At 35.4% G+C, this 10,097-nt stretch overlaps 1 long non-coding RNA gene across 1 annotated transcript; it reads left to right on the top strand.

The window, feature by feature from the left end:
- The first annotated feature begins 949 nt into the window (after positions 1 to 949).
- On the top strand, positions 950 to 6,657 carry LOC139955414 (uncharacterized). Its single transcript, XR_011788660.1, has 3 exons — positions 950 to 1,050; positions 2,732 to 2,819; positions 6,297 to 6,657. It is a non-coding gene; the product is annotated as an uncharacterized lncRNA (long non-coding RNA).
- The last annotated feature ends 3,440 nt before the right edge of the window (positions 6,658 to 10,097 follow it).

Raw genomic sequence — 10,097 nt, 5'->3', positions numbered from 1 at the left:
GACCTCTGTCACCAAACGGAAGTGTTGAGATTCGTGAAAAGTAACTGTAACGAGATTTCATCTAACGGAAGCATTTAAGATCGTTTTGTCCGTCAATTGAATCGCATTATTAATATTATTATTATTATTATTTTGGGGAGACTTCATAGTTTCAACTGTAAGAACATAAAGGGACTCACATCACTAATTGGATTTATGTATTATTTGAGAGATTAGTTTCATTAGTAAAGGTCTGTATTTCAAAGAAATATTTTGGAAGGTAAGTTGGTAAAGTATTGGCTGCTTTGGTATAAATATTTGGATTTTTCATGTTTGTACCGCTCTACGATGTGTGAGTCATGAACTTGATGTCCCTTCTACACATCCGTAGAAGAGCAACTTTCATTAAATCAAAAAGGTATGACAACAAGCCATTATATGACAAGTAGAAATCCTAACCAGATTTGGTGTCCACATTAAAAAACACAAGTAATCACAAATAATCTCAATTATGAACTGGAACGATAAGGCTGTATGGAGAGCACATTACAGAGTAGATGACATAACTTGTTATCCTGTAATGCAATACTAAGAAATAACTTTTCGGCATCCTGGCCGTTAAGAATCTCGCTTGTTAACAAGCGAGATTCTTAATGTTTCAGATCATTACAAGGGCTGCGATGTACTTGCACAGTCCAGTATAGTTCGTTTTTGTTGTCAACTACATTTACATCTGTAGCCCTGTCATGCAATGTCTTCAAAGTGAACCTCTGCACAAGCTTTTTGCAACCCATTAGAGTTTCGTAGAGCAGTGGTCACCCATTGAATTCTATCATTATTATTAGGTTACATTTGTATAGTGTCAGCCATAAGACAGTTTGGCAGTATCAAAGTCCAAAGTTTTCCTGTTTTGCTGTTTGCGGATGGTTTTGTCCTTCTTGAATCGTATCATTATTTTGCTGAAACTTGATAAGAACATAAAGGGAATCCCATCACTTATTGGAACTATGGATTATTTGAAAGATTAGTTGAATTAACAAAGATGTGTATTTCAAAGAAATATTTTGGAAGGTAAGTTGGTAAAGTATTGGCTGCTTTGGTATGAATATCTGGATTTTTCAATAAGCTTATTTTGACTTGAATCGATTTTGCGTCGATATCTTTTATTGTTTTTCCCTGTCTGCATGTACAAGTATGTCTTTTGATTGTCCGTTGTATGCATTAGCAACGAGCAATACAGAGCAAATGAAGGAATAAAGGAACAGCATTTGATTGTGGCGTGTTCCTTAACTATAAGCGTCATTAAATTACCATCATCATTACATACTTAACAAGAACTAAGTATAAGATTGTTCCTGGTAGCTTGGTTCATTTCCGATGATATTACTTCAGACAGCAGCTTAATGCATATGCTCAGTCATACAAAGCAACACCCAGGATCTCTGAATGCAAATTTGCAAATATTGAAATGCAAATATTTATCCAAGGACTGTTAATTATCGGATCGGAATTTTTAGAAACGACTTTTTTTAACATTATCTGTAAAGTATACTTTGTAATCCCAATCATGGTAGACAACGACCGAAAAGTGGATGTAAGAAAAAGAGGATGTAAGACTAATTAGATTTTACTTCTTAAATACCACAATGGGTATCGACAAATGTAACTGCACATTGCATGGGAATCAATTTGAAAGTTACGTGAAGATTATTTCCCCTTTCTTTGTTTCACCAATAAGTAACCCATCCCCGAAATATGGTTAGAAGGCAACATGTATAACATAATAAATACGTAATGGTTGGGTATTACTATTGTTGTCCCTAAAATGCAGTCAAATTAAACAATGTTTGGACTGGCCTCTAATTCATCATGAAATTACATGCCAGTGTTTCTGTCTTACAATATTCAGGATACCTGCATATATCTACTAAATTACTTTTAACTTGAAGTCTCATAAAACAGAGCAAATAAGGTATTAACAAATATAAGCGTCTATATATATATAAACATAGCCCAAGTGTTTATATACTAACCAATTCTCAAGGTTAATGCATGATTTCGTTATAACCCAGAACTATTGATATAAACGAAAGAGTTTTTAAAGCATAAACAAGCAGACACGCGACTATTAAGTGACTTTATTACTGAAATTTAATTTAAGTGTGAAGGTCAATTCTGTTTTGCTAGTTAAATATATGGGTTTTGCACTTAAAGTTAATATGAACTCAACAGTATCTAGTGAAATTAATATTCCACTTGTCGAAATAATTAAGTGGGTAAGTTAAAAGAAAATTCCGTTTCGAAATGTTTTGGTTTTTGAAGATTGTATTGATTAACTCATAAACTCGTATTTCTACAACATTTCCAAACGTCTGCATAACATAATACCAGTCAGCTGTTGTTCATTCTTAATATCGCATTGATGAACAATTTTAAGGCAGATAAAGCGAGATCAAGATGAGAATAAGGTCTGAAACTTGCCAAATAGGGGAATATGTATATCCATGGAGACATTCCTTAACTATGCACGGATGTAAACGATATATGCTTAAAATAAAATCTTGAACTTTTTCTTAGTGGATTGAATTTAAAATAAATTTTAAGGATTAAGATAATTTCGATCGAATAAACCTACCCAAATATTCGAGTAAGAAAGTCCGTTTACTAAAATATCAATCATGGAATGATAAGAAAATTAAAAGTAATTGTTACCTGTCTCACTGTCGAAGTAACGTCTCTTATCTTTCAATAGTTTCTTTATAATCGCTGCTGAACCTCTCTGCGGAACATAAACGTTTGAAGTGGCTGCACATTAAAAACCGAGACTAAGAACGTAACAGGTAGTTTGTAATGTAATCATATAATCTCTTCTTGAATGGATTTTATGCCGAATATAATAATTGAACAGAGGATTGGTCTTCTGATTGTGTTATGCATATTCATTGTGAAAATTCTGACTACATGATTGGATAGTTTATGGAGCCATGTCTATTCCTCGAATAGTGAAAGATGTAGCATGTTGAGGTATGAAAGGCTTCGTAAATCAGCGATAACAATTAACCAGCATAAAGTCAGCTATAATTGCATAGTTCGTGAGTTGACATGATTGAACTCCCGGAGCCTCGGGAACAGGATTCAGATAACGGATATTGCCAAGGGAGTGGGGGTCTCTGAAAGTAAGGCTAGGGAAACTAATACATACAAAGATATCATATTCGAAAGGTTACAATATCTATCTATCTATCTATCTATCTATCTATCTATCTATCTATCTATCTATCTATCTATCTATCTATCTATCTATCTATCTATCTATCTATCTATCTATCTATCTATCTATCTATCTATCTATCTATCTATCTATCTATCTATCTATCTATCTATCTATCTATCTATCTATCTATCTATCTATCTATCTATCTATCTATCTATCTATCTATCTATCTATCTATCTATCTATCTATCTATCTATCTATCTATCTATCTATCTATCTATCTATCTATCTATCTATCTATCTATCTATCTATCTATCTATCTATCTATCTATCTATCTATCTATCTATCTATCTATCTATCTATCTATCTATCTATCTATCTATCTATCTATCTATCTATCTATCTATCTATCTATCTATCTATCTATCTATCTATCTATCTATCTATCTATCTATCTATCTATCTATCTATCTATCTATCTATCTATCTATCTATCTATCTATCTATCTATCTATCTATCTATCTATCTATCTATCTATCTATCTATCTATCTATCTATCTATCTATCTATCTATCTATCTATCTATCTATCTATCTATCTATCTATCTATCTATCTATCTATCTATCTATCTATCTATCTATCTATCTATCTATCTATCTATCTATCTATCTATCTATCTATCTATCTATCTATCTATCTATCTATCTATCTATCTATCTATCTATCTATCTATCTATCTATCTATCTATCTATCTATCTATCTATCTATCTATCTATCTATCTATCTATCTATCTATCTATCTATCTATCTATCTATCTATCTATCTATCTATCTATCTATCTATCTATCTATCTATCTATCTATCTATCTATCTATCTATCTATCTATCTACATGTACATACATATATATATATATTTTTATATATATTAATGAAATGGAGGTATATAAATGAAAATCGTAATAAGTTGGAAAATCAAGAACAGTGAAAAAACTTCTAGCCTCCACCGGGATTCGAACCGGGGCCTTCCGCTCTGCACGCGGACACCCTAACCACTAGGCTATTCATAGTGGTCTTACCATTTCTACCGCTCATTCCGTTGATAGATATAAACTAACGAAATTTGTTTAACCTATGTCGAAAGCGAAATGTGAAGTAACATTGGTTTCACATGAAAAATAACAGTAACAAGTATTTTTCTGTACTCTTAAAACTGATATGTTCATTCTGTAACTTTGGAATGTAAAGAACGGATGCTGCAACCGATGATCACAGAAACAGTTTACGACCAGTGCTTGTTTAGGACTCCTTCAAAGTTACCCCGCCCCAGCCTCCTTGAATAGTTACATTGTTGAAAATATAGACAGTTTTAGTCGAGAACCACGTCACGCTGCCGTCTATGAGTCTATAATACACAGTTGTTGAGTATGTTTACTTTTCCTGACTGAAACCTACGCAACTTAAAAGCGGCAAAACGTTGACCATTCGTTGTTTAAGGACACGCACGTTGACCGACTGTTAACGATTCTTCACGTTGCGACGGTCGAATTGCGTTGTGTTTCGTTCACTCGGGCAGCGCGCAGCATAAAAAGAATAACTCAAAAGTTCCTGTTGGTGTAAAAATAACGAGAATTTGTTGGTCAAATGTAGGAATACTCCGAGAGAGCGACAGGTGTGTTGGGCATTGTAATGCTTTGATTAGTTTACATCAATGAAAAAGTAAATACTGCCCTCTGCCATATGAAAGTAAATAAACGGCAGTCATCATATACAAGAAATAGATTGGTTCACAATAAAGAATGTCAGAATGAAACCCTCGTTATCAAAACCATCGCTCATCTGTTTACTCTTTTAAAACATCACAGGCATCAATACATTACTCAGAATATGAGATGCACTGGTACGGTACAAATGCCATGATATAGTGGCATACTCCTATAAGACTCCATATCCTTCTGCCCGATTGTTCTTCCTCAGGAAAAGTGCCAAAAAGCAGCACGAGAACATCTTTTTGACCTGTTATCAACAATGATCTATTTTTGTTGCTTTCATGTTGAAGAACATGAATAGAAGTACACCGTGCAAAAATTGGGTCAATTGAGGCAACATAGAATATCTTTAGGCTTCCCAGGAGCAGCGTACGAAAATTGTTTACTACTGAGTGAAGAGGTTGTTTACTAGTGGCGAAAACTTCCGACTATGATAGCAAAAAAAAAAAATCTGCGCCGTCATGGTACAAAAAATTGATAGTGCTATGTCATATGTGCTTTTAACGGGCGTTTGCTACCTTACTCGAAAATTTCAAATTTATCATTTTAAGTCCTTGAAGTCCCACTTTTGGACCAAAGTAGCTGATATGGTGTGTAAAAATGGTTTTCAAGAAAACGACTTAACATTTCACGCTTGAGTGATTTTTAAGCATAAATTAGTATTCAAGCCTAAAAGCACCACAAAGAGCATGTGTGGTTCTACACATGAGACTAGAACAGCCTTCTGAGTATGTCTGATCAGTTTTTCCTTCCCAATAAACTATAAACAATAAACTATAAGCCTTGACCTACTTAAAGCTTCTGTACTTTGATTCTGCCTCCAACCTGCTAAGAAGGTGCCAAATGCACGAAATTAAAAATCATTCTGAATCAGACCAAAATTAATTTCTGCAGTGTGTGTGTGACGTGAACGACTAAGTTCAGTGATATTTGACATCTTTGTGCACCTAAAGTACATGGTAATCATAATTCATGTTATTTTTGCTAAAGTTGGAAGTGAATGATGTTTAACTTTAAGGACAAAACCTCAGTTCAATGCATGACATACCCATCATGTTGTTAGCTTTAGGCGTAGGTCTCAGGTTCACAATGGCGCTACGTTAGTATCCTAGACCAAGTATAAACCAGCTGTAGCACAACGTTGTATGATATCTGTATCCTAACTGGTGTGGCTTATGAGTGCTAATACCTTGCACAGAGAATGTTTTGACTCTTATTTAAAATAATCCACAAAGGTGTGCCATTTCCTGCTCCTGCATATGTGCATCAAGGTTTTTTTGTTTAGCCTTCTCACTGTCATTTATTTTCTGTTGTTTTGCCAATTTTCAGAGAAAGTTGATGTGCTAAGTCATCATCATTCACAGCTATATGCTTTGATTGGGTGTGGTATCAATAGACTTCAACTAGTTAGATGAGGTAACAGCACATCCTCAACAACTTTGACAGCAAAAGAGATATAATGATGCTCCCATGAGAGATCAACTGTAGTAACTACAGGAACCAGTGCTTGCCAACAATGGAGAATAGGGTAATTTGTCGTTGTTGTTCTTTTCCGAGCAACAAATTTGAATGTTTTATCATGTAATATGCCCCTCTATCCACCTCTCTTCCTCTATAACTGTCTACAACCTATGCCAACCTTTAACTGGACATGTTATTGAGGTTAACAGTGTATCTAGATAGCATTTCAGTAAGCTTTCTTTTAGACTGCTGTACATACTGTTAGAATGAGGCTGTGGTTTACAAACCCCGATGATCCAGCGTTTGGCAAAGAACACCTTCAATTCTCTTCTTTTATTCTTAGTAACTCAACAGTTACACTAGAGTGACATGAAATATCAGTTCAACATGTTCCAAACTGTTCAGGAATACATTGGGGTATTTCCTGTAGGTCAGTTTGGGAGGAATCAGCTGAGCTAAACAAAAGTAGTTTTCATCACTTTTTAGAGCCAGTTACGTAAAATCACCCCACCCCCCTCCGTTGACCCTTTTCTGGATGATGTTGCTGCAGGTAGGGCAAGCCAGACCAAGTAGACTGTGATCAGGGATACCAATAAAACCTGCAAGAAACATAAATGCACCCAAATTGGTCCAGCTTATCAAAATTGGTTACTGGAAATGTCGTTGTAGACGTAGACCTGGTTACTGCTTACACAGTATTTCTCATATGTGTATTAACACACTGCACCGTAAATACTGAAATCGCTGATAATACATCTTTACGGACCCAAAATGATAATTGCATAATATTCTGTAGTGGTTTATATTGTGACTTCTACAAAATTGTGACGTCTACAAAGTAACATTTTGGAATTAAAAAAAATCATTCATCACTTAAGGTGGCATACTCCTTTTAGACTCTATATCCACCAGCGTGATTGTTCTCCTTCGGGAAAAGTGCCAAAAAGCAGCACGAGAAAATATGTTTTGACCTGATATCAAACATGATATAGTTTTGTTGTGGCTTGCCTGTTGAAGAACATGAATGGAAGTACATGTGGTGAATAATATGGATTAATTGAGGAAATTTTAGACCCCTTTAGGCTTCCCAGGAGCAGCGTACGAAAATTGTATACTACTAAGTGAAGAGGTTGTTTACAAGTGGCGAAAACTTCCGGCTCTGATAGCAAAAATTCTGCGCCGTCATGGTACAAAAACTGATAATGTCATGAAAGGCCAACTCGTCAGCTATCCGGTGATGGTAGCGTGTAGCTAGTGAGAACTATCTAGACTTAGAGACCACATTGCTTTTGTGATTTAGTGTGTAAGTCAATGGGGCTGTTACTGGGCGTATGCTACCATATGTCAGGCCAGTTGCTATCATTTGGCGTGTATAGTTTGTCATTTAACAACCTCTATCAATGCTCTACAGCGGGCTTGAAAACTGACAAAAAAGTGTGTTAGTCAATATAGCAAGTAATGGCGGTACATGAGCTATATGAAAAAAGGAACAAGTGTGAAATAATCTTCAGATAACATATTAATAAAAGGAAAAATAGATTAAAATTGAATATTAAGCAACATTTATTTCACTAATGACACCTTTTAGAAAACGAGAAAATACTAAAATATTTGAGACCAGAGGAGTATTATTCGCTACCAACATTGTCTTGTTATTATTTCGAATAGTTTTGGATATGTAATGACATCGTCATGTTGTTAGTTGATCGTCTGGCCGTCAGCTTCATGAACATTTTCGGACAGATCCTTTACACATTGAAACATTAATGATTACACCCTTGTATTAAAGTGAAAGAAGTTGTCTCAAGACCAAAAGCCACTACGAAAAACTACCGGTTACTTCTTTGCCTTGTAATTTTGCCTTCATATTGAATAGCCGCATAAACCGTTTTTGACAGTTACGAAAAGTTTTCACTAGTTGACCCCTCAATTTAATGGAATGATATTCAGATATTAGATCAAAGTGGATTATGGACAGATTGACCGATCGGATTATTTGTCGATAATTATTACAATAAGCTATCGTATTTGTTTTTGTTTACATAAAACAGAGAAACTACTACGTTATAACGAAGCACCAATACCTGAAAACAGTCGAACATAACATTAATGCATCTTAGCAAAAGTTTGAAAACATTACAAGTTGTCATTTCTTTTGTTTTTAATGCTTTTTTTCTCACCTAAGTCTGAATATAAAATTCATACATTGTGATATGGTGGTTTAAAAAATGTTAATATTCTTTGTTAGGCTTTATTTCTTGTTACTCCAGAGGTTTACGTTACATCCTATACTAAGTAGCAAGAGAAAAAGTAATTGGCTTAGTTATAACAACGTACGTGTCATAAGTATGCCACCAGTTCTGTCAAATTGCAAATCCGTTTTGGATTTCGATACAAATGAATACACCACTGATGCCATGTATGTCTATTGCTGTTCATGACTGTTATGTTAACAATGTGTTTGACACACATTGTTTGATTATTTCAATTGGAAATTGGGGAAATTCTTCGTGAAGCATTGTTTCGATTTCTTCCTTTGTTTCAACTCTCTTACTCAGTAGTTTTTGTTGTGGTTCTTCGCTCCATTTCACGATGTTATCTTTCACGCTGAAGAAGCAGTTCCCTTTGTAATGCGAAATGCGTAGAATACTATTGAATTGGTTCGATGGATCCGCAAAATCACGTTCGGTAGTCTCGAAGAAATACGAAACGGTTACCAAGTTGGTAACCTCCATCTCTGCAAACCTGAACCAATCGTTTTCATCGCTCCGTGATTGGTGTAACCATTCCACAATGCCGTCTGCTCTCCGAACGTACTTGTACTTTAAAAACGAAACGGAGTATATTTCGGATTCCCTCTCAAAGTTTAACGGTATGGCTGTGAACGTCGGATACACACAGCCAACATCTACTACATGTTTGCTGCCCTGAGATGCCAAGTCATGCACGATGATTCCAACATGTTCTTGACCCAAAACGGTTATTGGGAAAAAGTCCGTTTTATAGCCAAGGGCATCAAGTAAACACTTGAAAAAGGTCTGGATGGTTTTGCACGTGCCGCCATACTTCTTAAACATGTGTTCTTTGATGAGAGAGAAGGATGGTCTGTGTCTATCCTTCGAGGGAATGCTACATCTATAGACCGATTGAAAGGGTATTGTTTGGTGCATAGTATAAATAAGTTTGTCTAAGAAAGCCAGTTTGTCATCGAGTAGGTTTTGCGAGAAGTCTGTCATGGATAAAACATTTTCAATGAATGTATGAGCCTCTTTTTCGGTGAGATGATACGCAGCAGCTTCTTGTTGGTAACCTTTGACGTCTGACATTTTCTGAGGCCTATAAGGTAAGGGAACGATTTGAAAAGAAATAAAGGGCTGATGACGTGCTTTCACAGTCAAGAAAAGTTCGTTGTTGTTGCACACTACTTTTACATCTGACCTCCTGTCATGCAATGTCTTCAAAGTCAAACTCTGCGTAAGCGTTTTGCAAACGTGAATTCGACCCATCAGAGTTTCGCAGAACATTGGTTACCCATTGAATTCTATCATTTTTATTATGTTACACTTGCATAGTGTCAGCCATAAGACCGTTTGGCAGTATCAAAGTCCAAAGTAGCTTTCTGTTATCGAACGGAAAGTTGAGATTTGTGAAAAGTATCTCTAACGAGAT

This window comes from Apostichopus japonicus, chromosome 2 (genome assembly GCF_037975245.1).
Source record: "Apostichopus japonicus isolate 1M-3 chromosome 2, ASM3797524v1, whole genome shotgun sequence".
Lineage (NCBI taxonomy): Eukaryota > Metazoa > Echinodermata > Holothuroidea > Aspidochirotida > Stichopodidae > Apostichopus > Apostichopus japonicus.
The sequence above is the reverse complement of the archived record's forward strand: the minus strand, read 5'-3'. Positions and strand labels throughout refer to the sequence as shown.